Source organism: Somniosus microcephalus, chromosome 2 (genome assembly GCF_052327205.1).
Source record: "Somniosus microcephalus isolate GS21.2 chromosome 2, FLI_Smic_1.0, whole genome shotgun sequence".
Lineage (NCBI taxonomy): Eukaryota > Metazoa > Chordata > Chondrichthyes > Squaliformes > Somniosidae > Somniosus > Somniosus microcephalus.
In genome coordinates this window covers 38,663,163-38,679,236 of record NC_140988.1, presented here as the reverse complement: position 1 = coordinate 38,679,236, position 16,074 = coordinate 38,663,163, and positions in this window count along the sequence as shown.

Genomic DNA, 16,074 nt, shown 5'->3' with positions numbered 1-16,074 from the left:
GACTTTAGTGACCAGAGCTTCTCTCACAGGTAACATTTGTTGTCAATTTTTTCAGAAACTAACGTAGTCAATAAACCAGCCAATATATGCAAAGAGACCAGACAAGCATACACTGCACTTTTGTCATTTGGAACATTACAGTCAACAAATTAGGTATCTTTAAATTCTTCACGTGTATAATTAGGCAGTGATATAACGTTTTGGGGGTGATTTTCATTCAGAAGTCGGGAAGGAGGCGGGACTACAACTTTCGGGGTTGTAGTCCCGCCTCCATCGAGATGCAGCCAATCCACGCAATTTTAACTTGATTGACCTTGTTGAGCCCGCCCAGCGGGCTCAGCAGGCCAATTAAGGGCCACCCGGCAACAGGTGATGTCACAGACTGAAATTTCATCTGTCAAACGTTTTGACAGATGAAATATCAGTGTTTCACAGCTGTTTGAAGCTGTCAAACACTGACAGTCTTACTTCTAACCTGAGTCCTTCTACACAGACTCAGTTAGAAATCTCACTGGCACAGGAAGCTGCAGGCTGTCACTTTTGACAGTTTGCAGCCATTCTGCTTTCTGTGCCGGTTAGATGATGGACTCCCGAAACCTAGAGGAAGGAAGGCTGAAAAGGTAAGTGCAGGTAATTTAAACTTCTTTACACACTTTAGACACACCAAACACACTTATCTTTGCACTCATGCACCCATCACTCACCTGAACATCGACATCTCGACCCCTCCAAGTCCTTCAACCCGACGGCCCGACTCCTCTAACTTGGCGTGGTTTGGAGCCGTCGGGAATCCCACACTTCAAGATTTAAAATAGGGATTAGGCTAAAAACTGCCTGTTAACGACCTGTTAACAGGCAGTTAATTGGCACTAATCCCTTCCCGCCTAGGGTAGGCGGGTCCCAGTGCGGGGCGGGTACCCGCCTCCTTTGAAACTTACATGGAGGCGGGTTGGGGGGCGGGATAGTGTCGGGACCCCCAAATTCGGGACTTTAATCCCCCGCACGCCTCCAATCCCGACTCCACAGGTCAATGAAAATCGACCTCTAAGTCTCAATGATGGCCAGGGAGGTGAAAAATCAATCAGGCTTACTGCTACTGATCAACGTCCAGTTACCATTGATGGATCGGGCTCAACTATGTGTGATGTCCACCTCTTCCTCCATCCTCCCCATGGTTGTGGATACTTAAAGGTAAACCTTTTGGACAAGGCATAGACCAGGACAGAGTCACTGCAATGGGCTGCATAACTGCTGATTTGATTGGAAGCAGGCCACAATCTGACTTTCATTAACACTGGGCTGGAACATGCCTGGTTGGTTAGCCTTTTCCCTGCACCCTTCAGCTGAAACATGTTTTGCCCTGTAAGTTGCTGGAAGTGTGAGCTGATAATGGCGTGGCAAGGGCAACAGGGCATCTGGGCCCTCAGTGAATGGTGGGGCCAACTGTGTATCCCCTTAACCAATGAGATTTAAGGATTGGGATAGAAACAGAGGAAGGACTGAGAAGGATGGTGAATTAGAGTGGGTGAATTAGAATCAAATCAGGTACAGAAAGAGAAATAAAGAGAGGGAAAGAAAGTTTGGATTAAAAGAGAGAGAAAAAAGAGACAGAAAGAAAAAGTAAGAAAAAAATGTAAATATTTAAAATCTCACATTTAAAAAATCTCCAACAACAATTCATTACCTAAAGGAATGAAAATCCACAGTTTACATCAGCCAGAGAGGTTGATTGGCAGTCATTAAGAATTATTATTTTGTTAAAAGGGTACTTACGCTATTAATTACTAGACTTAACTTTTTAAGAACATTAGAACATAAGAAATAGGAGCAGGAGTAAACCATTCGGCCCATCAAGCCTGCTCCGCCATTCAATAAGATCATGGCTGATCTTCTACCTCAACTCCACTTTCCTGCACTATCCCCATATCCCTTGATTCCCTTAATATCCAAAAATCTAGCGATCTCTGTCTTGAATATACTCAATGACTGAGCCTCCACAGCCCCCTGGTGTAGAGAATTCCAAAGATTCACCACCCTCTGAGTGAAGAAATTTCTCCTCATCTCAGTCCTAAATTGCCGACCCCTTATTCTGAGACTGTGACCCCTGGTTCTAGACTCCCCAACCAGGGGAAACATCCTCCCTGCATCTACCTTGTCAAGCCCTGTAAGAATTTTGTATGTTTCAATGAGATCACCTCTCATTCTTCTCAACGCGAGAGAATATAGGCCTCGTCTACTCAATGTCTCCTCATAGGACAATCCCTCCTTCCTAGAAATCAGTCTGGTGAACCTTTGTTGCAGTCTGTCTGTGGCAAGTATATCCTTCCTTAGATAAGGAGACCAAAACTGTACAGAATATTCCAGGTGTGGTCTCACCAGGGCCCTATATAATTGCAGTAAGACGTCTTTACTCTTATACTCAAATCCTCTTGTAATAAAGGCCAGCATACCATTTGCTTTCCTAATTGCTTGCTGCACCTGCATGTTAACTTTCAGTGATTTTTGTACAAGGACACCCAGGTCCCGCTGAACACCAACATTTCCCAATCTCTCACCATTTAAAAAATACTCTGCTTTTCTATTTTTCCAACCTTCACATTTCTCCACATTATATTCTATTTGCCATGTTCTTGCCCACTCACTTAGCCTGTCTACATCCCTTGACGCCTCTTTGCAACCTCCTCACAACTTACATTCCCACCCAGCTTTGTATCATCAGCAAACTTGGATATATTACATTTGGTCCCCTCATCCAAATCATTGATATAGATTGTGAATAGCTGAGGCCCAAGCACTGATCCTTGCGGTACCCCACTAGTTACAGCCTGCCAACCCGAAAATGACCCGTTTATTCCTACTCTCTGTTTTCTGTCCGTTAACCAATCCTCAATCCATGCTGGTATATTACTCCCAATTCCATGAGCCCTAATTTTGTTTAATAACCTCTTGTGTGGCACTTTATCAAATGTCTTCTGAAAATCCAAATACACCACATCCATTGGTTTCCCCTTATTTATTCTGCTAGTTACAACCTCAAAAAACTCTAACAGATTTGTCAAACATGATTTCCCTTTCATAAACCCATGTTGACTCTGCCCAATCCTATTATTATTTTCTAAGTGCTCTGTTACCACATCCTTAATAATAGATTCTAACAATTTCCCTACGACTGATGTTAGGCTAACTGGTCTGTAGTTCCCCGTTTTCTCTCTTCCTCCTTTCTTAAATAGTGGGGTTACATTTGCTACCTTCCAATCCACAGGAACCATTCTAGAATCTATGGAATTTTGAAAGGATACAACCAGTGCATCCACTATGTCTATAGCCAGCTCTTTCAAAACCCTAGGATGTAGGCCATCAGGTCCACGGGATTTATCGGCTTTCATTCTCATTAATTTCTCCAGTACTATTTTTTTACTATGTTCCGAAGGTCCCACCGAGGAGAGTATATACAAATTATATGAATGTATATTTATACACTCAGGGATATATCTGTTTATACACTGTATGGATAGACCTGTGTTTATGTGTTCAACCATAAATGTTTTTCGATGCTTTGGCAACATAAGATGTACCTTGTCATCATGCCAATAAAGCGATTTGAATTGAATTGAATTGAATTGAATTGAGTGTCTGCGCTGGTGATGTGTGCGCTTAATTCTGCTGACGCAACGCCCTCAGAGGTTGCAGCTTCCTCTGAGGAGTCTGGAAGCTCAGGCTCTTCCTCCTGGACAGTGGGGACGCGGGCTCTCGATGGTCCTGTGGGAGAGTAAAGGAAAGAGTTAGAGATGTGAAGTCAGGGTTACATGCACATTGAATAGTGCAGATGGTCATAAGTCAATCAGATTCATTATCAGTGATTCATGCAATGTCAATGAGAGAGATGCCAAACTATTCTGTCACCAGCTTGTTGTGATGCGTCCACCTGTCCGTCCCCCACTTGGGAATCCTCCTCGATCCCGGCAATTTCCAGGGACGCCTCCTCCGAGGTGGTGAGCTAGGCTACTGAGGGTAGCCCTCCTCCTGTCCTCGCTCTTTCCCTCTTATTGTGGGCTCTCTTTTCCTGCAATGAGGGACAAAGGGTGGAGTTTGAGTGAGAATGAAGGAGTGAGTGTAGAGAATGCATAGCGTAGATGCGTAGAAGGAGACAAAGGGCCCTCCCTGTGTGTTGTAAGTTGTTGTTGTTGCATCACAGTGATAGGGAGTGTGAGGGCTACATGGTAGAATCGTTAAGTGAATGTGACCATAGAGAGTGAGGCAATAGGTAAGGGTGCAGGGATGTAAGTGTCAAGTGGAGGAAGAGGTTGGCAAAGCAGAGTGCTGGTGAGGAGAGGCGATGGGGATCAGATTGAGGGTGATGGGAAAGTCATACTCACTTTTCCTGTGTGAAGAGGATCATGAAACCTCTTCCTGCAATGCAGCCAGGTTCTGTAGCTCATTGATATGGAGTTGACCTCCTTGGCCACTTACAGCCACACAGCTTTAGTCTGCTGGGGTGGCTTGTTACTCCCTGAGAAAGGGAAGAACACCTCCTTATTAGATCTTGCTCCCTGCACCAGTGCTTGGAGGGAGGGATCATCAAAGCGAGGCACACAGTTTTGCTTGCTGGTGGACATGGTCAGTAAATGAAGTCCTTCATACAATTTACAAAGCGTTTCCAGTCTTCAGAAGAAGCAAGGCTGCTTGCAGCCTTAAATTCAGCAGCATTGATGACATTATCGGAGGCGACTGTCTGCATGAAAAGACTAATTGGGCCAGGGGTTCCCACACACTGGAAATCAATTGCCTAATTAGGGGGAAATCGCAATTTTGCAATGTTTCACTTCGGAGTCGGGGTTTTGACACGAATCCCACCTGACACGCCCCAGTCCGCCCACGCTGGCAAAATCGAGCCCTAAGGCTGCGATTTTGCCGGCGCTCAGAGGGCGGGTTTGGAGGTGGGTCAGAGGTTAAAGTCATTTTGATTGACGGCGGGTTCTGAACCCGCTGTCATCCCACCTCCACACAACTTTGCAAAGTGTCAGGCCTGGGAGTCTCGATCAGACCTGCCACCAAGCGGCAGGAGAGGCACTTAAGGCAGGTAACCAGCTACATCATCCCATTTTACCAGGCTCTTCCCATTTTATGACATTTTCAGCGTGTTCCACGTCGTGCGCCAAACACGCCAGCTGATTGTGCCGGGTTGAGCAAGTACCTGAATTCTTGACAGCTGCACCTGCAGCATAAAAGCGGATCTGTAACATGGCTGACTTTCAGATTGCAGAACTTCGTGTTTTGAGGTGTTGGAACACATTTTGCAGGTCTTTTGAGCTTGTAAGTGTTTAAGCCGAGATCCATATGCACTGTGACCTCATTGGAAAACCCTCTCCCCACATTGACTGAGTGCTTATAATATCTATTTCTCAACTGAGATATATACCAGCAGAATGGGAACCATTTATACCCTCTCACCCCGGTCCTCAGAATCGGAGGAAGAGCAGCCGCGGAAGCAGCAGAACCAGGCACAACAGCAGCACCAACAACAGGAGCACCAACCTTCTCCTCAGCCACCTGATGCTGCACAGGGCAGAGGGTGTCAGCGCAGGGCTGCACCTCGCCGCAGGAGATACCCCCAACATAGGGTTTACAGGCAGAGGATGAGCTTCCTCAACATGAGTATGCAGCAGTGTCAAAGGAGGCTGAGACTTTCGCGAGAGGTAGTCGCTGACATCTGCACAATGCTGCACCAATACCTGGAGCCCAGGGGAGCGGGTGGACACTCCTTACCAGTGACTGTCAAAGTCACCACCGCCCTCAATTTTTTGCTTCAGGGTCCTTCCAGGGATCATCAGCAGACATCAGCGGCATCTCCCAGTCGGCCGCATATACTTGCATCACGCAGGTTACCGATGCCCTCTTTACCAAGTCGCACAATTACATCCACTTCTCCACGGATGAAGCAGGTGTAACCGCATGTGCGGTTGGCTTTGCAAATATGGCAGGCTTGCCACGGGTGCAGGGCGTCGTAGACTGCACACATGTGGTTATTAGGGCACCCCATCACAACCCAGCTGTATTTGTCAACCGCAAGGGCTTCTACTCCCTTAACGTCCAGCTGGTGTGTAACCACAGGAAGATCATTATGCATGTTTGCTGCAAGTACCCCGGCAGTTGCCATGACTCGTTCATCCTGCAGCAGTCCACTGTGCCTCAGCTCTTCAATCCGCCAACCCAACTTTCTGGATGGCTACTTGGAGACAGGGGCTATCCGCTGAAGACGTGTCTATGAGGAGGCCATCAAACGAAGCTGAGGAGCGTTACAATACAAGCCACATTTCCACCAGAGGCATCATCGAGCAAACCATCGGCTTGCTCAAAATGCGATTCAGATGCCTTGACAGATCAGGTGGAGCTCTACAGTACACACCAACCAGGGTCTCCAGAATCATCGTGGTCGCTATGCACTGCATAATATTGCACTGCAGCGTGGCTTACTGCTACCTGAAGAACATGTGGCTCAGCGCACAGCCTCCTCGGAAGAGGAGGAGGAGGAGGCGGCAGACGAGGGGCACCTTGCGGAGGCAGATATGCCAGTTCCACCAGCGCATGAGCACATTGCTGGCCATGAGGCAAGGGATGCACTAATCCATGCCAGATTCGCTTAAGTTTACGAAGCAAACACCTGTGGCTGCCACATGGAAATGAATGTCTGGCCGACCTTCTTAACACACCATACACCCTCTGTACAATAAACTGTGGGTTCCTATCACTCTCACCACCATCATTACAGATGAAAGGCACCCTGACACCTCACTGTGACACTTCCATTTCTGGGCACACATAGGCCAACTCTTTGAATCTTTGTCATCGCATTTTTAAATTAAAATTCAAATAACGATGATAATCTTCACTTTGTATTACATCAAAACACCCTTGTGACTACCCTTGTGACTATTTGTGTGTTAACATTCTCTTACACGTGCTTCTACGTGGTGCTTCCCCTGTGGCTTCAGCAGATGTTGAGGCACCTTGCTCACTTCTATGCTGCTCCTGCTTCGACACCTTTGGCGGGCGTCCTCTGGGTTTTGGAGGGCTCAGCAACAGTCTTCTCCTCCTGCAGCTGTGCAGGAGCTGAGACGGCCATCTCAGTTGGGTGAGGAATCTGGGGCTCAACCGGGGGCTCCACAGTGGCATGAGAGTGTGAGCACTTGGAGAGGAGCCCACACTTCCTTGTTGTCGACCACCAATATCCCTCTCATGGGTCACCCGCACTTCACTGCTAGCAAGCAGCTGGAGAGCACCTTGCTGCAGATCAACGGGGATGTCCATGTACCTCTGGTGTCTCTTCTCAATAGATGTACATCTATCCTCCATAGCAGACCATCTATTTAGAAGAGTCACCATGCTCTGTTGAGTCTGGTTTATTATGTCCTCCAAGGAGATTGCCACTCTCTCCATGGCAGAACGTTCATGCGCCATTACCTCCAGCACGGCAATGCTCATGTTTGAGATTGACTCCTCCATTCTTTGCACACTCGTAGTTACCGTGGATGCAAAACCTGTCAGAGACTCCTGCACTTGTTGCTGAAGTTCCAACACCGCTCTCTTTCTGGATGGCCCCAGAGGCACAGGGTCCACATGCAGCTGAGCCGAGCTGGGAGAGTCCTGCGCCCTCCGATGAGTACTTTCCACTGCTGTCCCTGTCTCCACCATCTGCTGATGCTCACTTGTGAGCTGTGATACACCAGCTGACAACACTAATCTACCTCACGAATGACCCACCGAAGTGCACATCTTTGCGCCGGTGCTGGGTGCGCTCAATTCTGCTGAAACTGCTCCCTCAGAGGTTGCAGTTTCCTCTGAGGAGTCTTCCGGCTCTTCCTCCTGGACAGTGGGGAGGGGGGCTCTGGATGGTCCTGTGGGGGGGGTAAAGGCATGAGTTAGACATGTGATATTAACAAAGCAGGCACATCGAATTTTGCAGATGATCAGAACTCAATCTGTATGAACATCAGATGCCATATCAGTCACACATGCAATCTAAATGAGAGGGTTGCAAATCTATTCCGGAACCAGCTTGCTCTACTGCGCCCGTCTCTCCGTCCCCCACTTCCAGCTCCTCAGGACCTCCGACGATGTCGAGAGCAGCCTCCTCAGCGGTGGTCAAGTGGGCAATCGAAGGTGGCTCTCCTCCTGTCCTGCCCCTCTCCCTCTTATTGTGGGCTCTCTTTTCTAGCAAGGAGGGACACAAGTGGAGTTTGAGTGAGAATGTTGGAGTGAGTGTAGAGAATCCATAGCATAGATGCTTAGAGGGAGACAAAGATGGAGTGAGGTGCCAATACCAAGGGCCCTCCCTGTGCATTGTTAGTTGTTGTCATTGCATAACAGTGATAGCGAGTGTGAGAGGTGCATAGTAGAATAGTGAAGTGATTCTATATATTGAGAGAGAGGGATAGTTAACAGCGCAAGGGCTGTAAGGGCAAAGTGGGATGTGCAGGAGTAGGTTGACAATGCAGAGTGCTGGTGATGAGAGGAGATGGGGTGCAGATTGAGGCCAAGTGTGATGTTAGACTCATTTTTGTTGTGCATAGCAGGTCCTTTCCCTTCACTGAACCCAGGTGCGTGCACACAAAGACCTGGAGCTCACCTCCTCAGCAATTTGCAGCCAGGCTGCCTTGGTTTGCTGAGGAGGCTTCCTCCGCCCATTTGAGGGGAACAGAACCTCTTGGCGCTCTCTCACTCCCTCCACAAGAGCATGGAGGGAGTCATTATCGAATCTTAGCGAGGGCTTTGGTCTTGAAGCAGTCATTCCGCGATGTGCCACATTGAGAAGCATCAGAATAGGAATGAAAAACAACAAGGCTGCAAGGACCCCTTAAATGCAGCTGGATGGAAGATGTCAGCAGAGGCGAGCAGCAGACCCGAACCCACTGATTGGGCCGGGTAGCGCGCACAACGAGGGTAAAATCGCGGCCAAAGTATTTGCTTAATTTCTCTGCCCTTTCCTTATTCCCCATTATAATTTTTCCTTTCTCAGCCTGTAAGGGACCAACATTTACTTTCGCTAATATTTTCCTTTTTACATACCTATAGAAGCTTTTACTGTCTGTTTTTATGTCTCTCGCTAGTTTACTCTCATATTCTATTTTCCTTTTCTTTATCAATTTATTGGTCCTCCTTTGCTGAATTCTAAAATCCTCCCAATCCTCAGTCTTACTATTCTTTTTGGCAACATTATAAGCCTCTTCCTTTGATCTAATACTATCTTTAACTTCTCTTGTTAATCACGGTTGGACCACTTTTCCTATGGGGTTTTTGTGCCTTAAAAGAATGTATATTTGTTGTAAATTATGTATTAATTCTTTAAATGCTAGCCATTGCTTGTCTACTGTCATACCTTTTAATGTAGTTTCCCAATCTATCTTAGCCAACTTGGCCCTCATACCTACATAGTTTGCTTTGTTTAGATTGAAGACCCAAGTTTTGGATTTAACGAAATCACTTTCAAACTCAATATAAAATTCTATCATATTATGGTCACTCTTCCCTAAAGGCCCCTTTACTACAAGGTTATTAATTAACCCTTTCTCATTGCACAATACTAGATCTAAAATAGCCTGTTCCCTAGTTGGTTCCTTAACATACTGATCTAGAAAACTATCTTACATGCATTCCATGAATACGTCCTCCACACTATTACTGCAAATTTGGTTTGACAAGTCTATATGTAGATTAAAGTCCCCCATGATTACTGTATTACCCTTGTTACATGCATCTCTAATTTCCTCATTTATACTCTGCCCTACATTACAACTAATCTTTGGTGGCCTATAAACAACTCCCACCAATGTTTTCTGCCCCTTGCTGTTTCTTAGCCCCACCCAAACTGATTCTACTTCTTGATTTTCGGAGCTAAGATCCTTTCTCTCTACTGTCTTTATCCCATCCTTTATTATCAGGGCTACTCCTCCTCCTTTTCCATTTTGCCTATCCCTGCTAAAAGTCAAGTAGCCTGGAATATTTAGTTCCCAACCTTGGCCACTTTGCAACCACATCTCCATAATGACTATTAGATCACACCTATTAAATTCTGTCTGCGCTATTAATTCATTAATTTTGTTGCGAATGCTACGCGCATTCAGATATAGTGTCTTTATCTTTGTCTTATTTCTATTTTTCCCTGATGTCACCTCAGTCACTGATGCCTTATTACCTTTGTTACTCTCTGTCCCTTCCTGACCCACTCTGCTTATTTTTACCAAAATCTCTATTCTGCTCTAGACATTTCTCTTACTGCTTTTAAATGTACTCTTTCCTGAATCCTTCCACCCCCCCACTTCATTAGTTTAAAGCCCTGTCTACTGCCCTAATTATTTGGTTCACCGGGACACTGGTGCCTGCCTGGTTTAAGTGGAGTCCGTCCCAACAGAACAGCTCCCTCTTTCCCCAGTACCGGTGCCAGTGCCCCATGAACTGAAACCGCTTCCTCCACACCACTCTTTGAGCCACGCTTTGAAACCTCTAATCTGTTTTTTTCCAATGTCAATTTGCACGCAGCTCAGGTATCAATCCAGAGATTATTACCTTTAAGGTTCTGCTTTTTAATTTGGATCCTAGCTCAGCTCCCACAGCAGAGCCTCATTCCTAGTTCTACCTATGTCGTTGGTTCCTACGTGGACCACGACAACTGGATCCTCCCCCTCCCATTCCAAGTTCTTCTCCAGCCGCAAAGAGATATACTTAACCCTGGCACTGGGCAGTCAACACATCCTTTGAAACTCCCAGTCACGGTTGCAGAGAACAGTATCCCACTGATTATACTGTCGCCTACCGCTACCACATTCCTTTTTACTCCCCCCACTTGAATGGCCTCCTGTACCACGGTGCCGTGGTCAGTTTGCCCATCCTCGCTGCAGTCCTTGTTCTCATCCATACAGGCAGTAAGTACTTTGTACCTGTTGGACAAAGTCAAGGGCTGAGGCTCCTCCATCACTACATCCCGGGTCCCCATACCTTCCTGACTCGCAGTCACACCCTCCTGTCCCTGACCATTGACTAATTCTAAAGTACTGCTTAACCTAAGGGGTGCGACTGCCTCCTAGAACAAAGTGTCCAGGCAACTCTCCCCTCTCCTGATGCATCGCACTGTCTGCAGCTTGGACTCCAGCTCAGCAATTCTGAGCTAAAGTTCCTTGAGCTGCAGGCACTTACTGCAGATGTGGTTGCTCGGGTCTGCACCAACTCCCACATGCTGCATTTATGACACACCACCTGCACTGCCATCTCTATCTACCCTTATTTTATTTATCTAATTAGTTACAGTATTTATTCAAATGCTAATTTTTACTGTTAATTTTTGTGGCAGGTTTAATGGGCAATTAATGTGCAAATGCAGCAACTTCATGAAACTCACGGGAAGGTTAAGAGTGAGAGGCCATTTTTGTGAAGCTAATAGCGGAGCAATGCAAATTATCCAGCAACTTGTGGCGATTCACAATTCATGGCGCATCTCTACCTCACCACAGGTTGCTGGCCAATTTGCGCATTAATAATGGCGCGAGTCGTTCACATGCCATTATTTTTCAATCAGTTCTGGACCATGATATTCAAATGAGCTGCCGGTGTAGGTAACACTTGCACTGGGAGCTCGTGATTTTGCGGGGGGGGGTGGGGGAGGTGAGAACCAGTGCGTTTAGAGGCTTTAAAAATACGTTAAAGGCCTGAAGCTGGGACTTAAAGGAAGAAGGGTTTGTGAAGGAGTTGAAATAATATCAAAGATGGAACAGACTGAAATAGCAGTACCGTCAGCACTAGGGTTCCGCAACTGTTACTTCCAATGCTCTCTTCATTAAAATCTTTCCTATGAAGCTCGCTCCCCTTTCATTACCAATGCATGTTGTATGTTCAAGTAATCACATCTACTGCCATCCACACATTTGCCCTTATTATTGTATATCCTCCTAAAATGTGAACTTCTTATCCCTGTTTCTCTCCTTGAAGGATAAGATTGCCCATACCTTTGGAGAATGCATAGATATGGGAGGAGGGCTGCACAACTACTAACCCCCCAGTTCCTTTTGAAGAGATGGCACTCGAGCAACTTTGCACAGAGGCTGTAGAGGCACTGAGGGATGAATGAGTTGGAGCCCCTCGCAAGTTGAGACCTAGGCCGTGATTTTCTTCCTGGAGACGGGTTTGTGTTGGGAACGGTAGCCGGTGGGTTCCCATCCCACTGCTGGCTTCTGCCGACCTGCTGATGCAATTTTTCGTTAATTGGGCTAGTTAAGCCCGCCGTGTGTGCTACCCACCCTGATCACAAGGTGCGGGTCTGTTCAGCTGATATGCTGACACGTTTGCAGCCGATGCATTTAAGGAGGCCATTTCCCCATTAGATCTCAGGTCATTTCTGGTGCTTCTGACTGCTGCTTCTCACCATGATATCTGCAGAGAAACAGAAGGCAGCACCCCACTTCAACAAGGCTGTAGACATGTAAACGCTGAGCCTCGGGGGCCATCCAGAAAGAGAGCGGTGCTGGAGTTTCAGGACCAAGTGCAGGAGGCTCTGACTGGGTTTGCAATCACGGTGACTGTGAGTGTGCAGAGAATGGAGGAGTCCATCTCAAACATGAGCAATGCCGTGGTGCATGCAACAGTGAATGTAGGTCCCACCATGGAAAGGATGGCAACCTCCATGGAGGACATAAATCGCCAGACTCAAATGAGCATGGTGACTCTTCTAAATATATGGTCAGCTATGGAGGATAGATGGACATCTATCATTGAGAGGAACCAGAGGTACATGGACATCCCTGTTATGAGGACTGTCATTACAGAGATGGGTCCTCATGGCCCCACTGATGCGCAGCAAGGTGCTCTCCAGCTTCTTGCTAGCAGAGAAGTGCGGGTAGCCCATGATAGGGATGATGGCAGGAGGCAACATGCAAGTGGGGGCTCCTCGCCAAGTGCTCTAACTTCCATCCCCTTGCCAACTCCTCGTTCAGAGCCCCAGATGACTGACGGAGCAGTGATGGCCGAGTCTGCCCCGTGCCGTCGCAGGAGGAGCAGCCTTTGGCGGGGCCATCAAAGGCTCCAAAACCCAGAGGACGACCACCAAAGATGTCTAAGCAGGTGCAGCAAGGTAGTGAGCAGGCTGTCTTTACACCTGCTGAAGCCACAGGGGTAGCACAACGTAGAAGCACGCGTAAGAGAAAGATAACACATAAATGTTCACAAGGGTACTCACTTGGATATTCTAATAGAATTCAATGTTAAGTTTCTGTTCTTTTATTATGTTGGAACAAATTAATCTTGTATGAACATTTGACATCGTTGCCATTTGTCTGCTCACAATTTGAGGTGGCACAGTGAAGGGTGAGGGCGCCTTTTATGTCCAGCAATGCAGGTGACAGTGGATATAGAGTTAACAACGGACACTTACAGCCTCAAGACAGTCTCCCAAATCGTGAAATCAGCAACCTCTGACAGCTGAAATTGAGAGTGCAGCTTTTAGACTGCAGCTGCAGCTGTGAAGTTTCCAGCTCGTTGGTCTTCACGACACACCTGGACATCGTGAAACCTGAGTCAAATAATGGAAAATTACAAAAGGCTCTCAAAATTGCAGTTAACAAGCACTTAACAAGGAGTTAATTGCCTTAAATCCCTTACCCGCCACTTGGTGTCGAGTCTGTTGTGAATTCACAGACCCGACACTCTTGAAACTCACATGGAGGCGGGTTCGCGGCGGGTTTCCGACCCACCGTCAATCATTGCGAGTTTAACACCTGACCCACCTCCGAACCCGCCCCCTGAGCATTGGCAAAATTGTGGCCCTAGTACTTTTATCATGCTTTTCATTCTCAGTTTAATCGGGGTACTTTCAGTATTTCAGCAAGGATGCTGTGTTCAAAGGGAGCAAACATCAGATTATTCAACCGATGCTCCCTTTGCATGCAGTTCCCTGCTAGGATCTCAGGATCACTGAATTACTTTTTATGTACTCAATTCATCCACTCACTGACATCAATACATGCGCTCAAACATAAGAATATGTGGCAGATTTCCATGGAACCCATTTTTGCATGTGATTCAGCCATTGTAATATATCTTCTTTCTTTTCTCCATGAGCTCCTGCACAAGCCAATGTCCTGGGCCCTCCAAAACCTTCATGGCACCCAAGGTCACTGATTTCTACCCACCTAAGTGCCAACTCCGATACACCCACCCTGGGGATTCCTTTAGTGGCAGTGATGGGAGTGGCTCCCAAAGCACTGGTGAATATGAAGGGGTAGTGCCTGAAACAAAGGAGGAACATGAACCTGCTGTCTGAAGGGCCAACTCACCTCCTCCCTTTGCTAAGCAGCCACAGGATGCAGAACTCACATGATCTCCTTTTAAAAGACGGATGTTTCCTGAGCAATAAGCATGAGATAATCAAACTGGAACAGCTGAAGGTCTCAATGAGGGAAACAACAGGTCACATCCATCCAGGGATGAAGCATGTATTCAGTGCACTTGCAATCCACTGTGCAGCATCTGGGGACATCTGCAACTGAACCCAGAGGTAGTGGCTTCATGCTACACTCTAAAATGTGTTTACTCCTCTGGTTCAAGATGTTTACTAATCAGATGAAGCAAAGCCTCATCAAGAGCTTCAGACATCTCATTGGTGCCATTCGACCTGCTGTCATGTAGGCATCAGTGGGCATGGTGAGCCAAGGCCCAGCAGCAGAAGCATGGATGGAATGGGGATGGATGAGGTTAATAGAACCTCACGCTGTGCCTCTTCATTGGTTCCATACAGACAATCCCTGCAGACATGGTGGCGCCACAAGCTGGCACAACACCACCACCTTCTCAAGTGCAATTTGGCTAGGCAATAAATTCGAGTCTTGCCAGCGACGCCCACATCCCATGTCTGAATTTTAAAAATCTCAAGATTCGGTTTATGGCCAGCTCAGTTTCCTAGCATGCAGGCACTTCACTGACTTCAGGCACTGGAGGAGCATGTAGAAAGAGTAGTAGATAAGATTTAATAACACATAAATCATATGGTTTCAGAAAAGGGAAGCACAGTGATGTACAATAGTGGAGCCACAAGCTCAAAACATTTAGAGGGAATGAACATTTGGTAGCACTTAGGGAGTCATGTGTCCTGAAGACATTCTTGATATTGTTTTTGGTAATGATTCATCAGAGGGAAGGAAGGGAGATAAGTAGGTTTGAGGTGCAGTATTGGCCAACATTGGGTCCAGCCTTGTTGACCATTTTATGGGGAAAATTACAGTTTATGCATTGGGAGTCATGGGGGACTTAATTGAAGCTTTGATCTGTATGCATAGATTCTTCTACAGCCATTTCTCCTGGCTCCTCCTGACCTTGGGGTCTTCTACTCTTTGTGGAAAGTTTGGCTTCACGTGGAGGCCTCTCTACATACTTTGATGATGTGAGAGACTTTCGCAGGACTCTGTTTCAGCGTATCCCCGGAGTGGTCAAGCCATGTGAAGCATTGCTTTAGGACTCCTGTATTAAGCCTGAGTATGATCCTGGTGGCTTCATAGAAACATAGAAGATAGGAGCAGGAGTAGGCCATTCGGCCCCTCAAGCCTGCTCCGCCATTCAATGAGATCATGGCTGATCATCCAAACTCAGTACCCTGTTCCTGCCTTCTCCCCATATCCCTTGATCCCTTTAGCCTTAAAAAATATATCTAACTCCTTCTTGAATATATTTAATGAATTGGCCTCAACTGCCTTCTGTGGTAGAGAATTCCACAGGCTCACCACTCTCTGGGTGAAGAAATTCCTCCTCATCTCTGTCCTAAATGGCTTACCTCCTATCCTTAGACTGTGACCCCTGGTTCTGGACTCCCCACCATCAGGAACATCCTTCCTGCATCTAGTCTGTCTAGTCCTGTTAGAATTTTATAAGTTTCAATGAGATCCCCTCTCATTCTTCTAAACTCCAGCGAGTATAAGCCCAATCGACCCAATCTCTCCTCATATGTCATTCCTGCCATCCCAGGTATCAGTCTGGTGAATCTTTGCTGCACTCCCTCCATGGCAAGAACATCCTTCCTCAGATAAGGCAACCAAAACT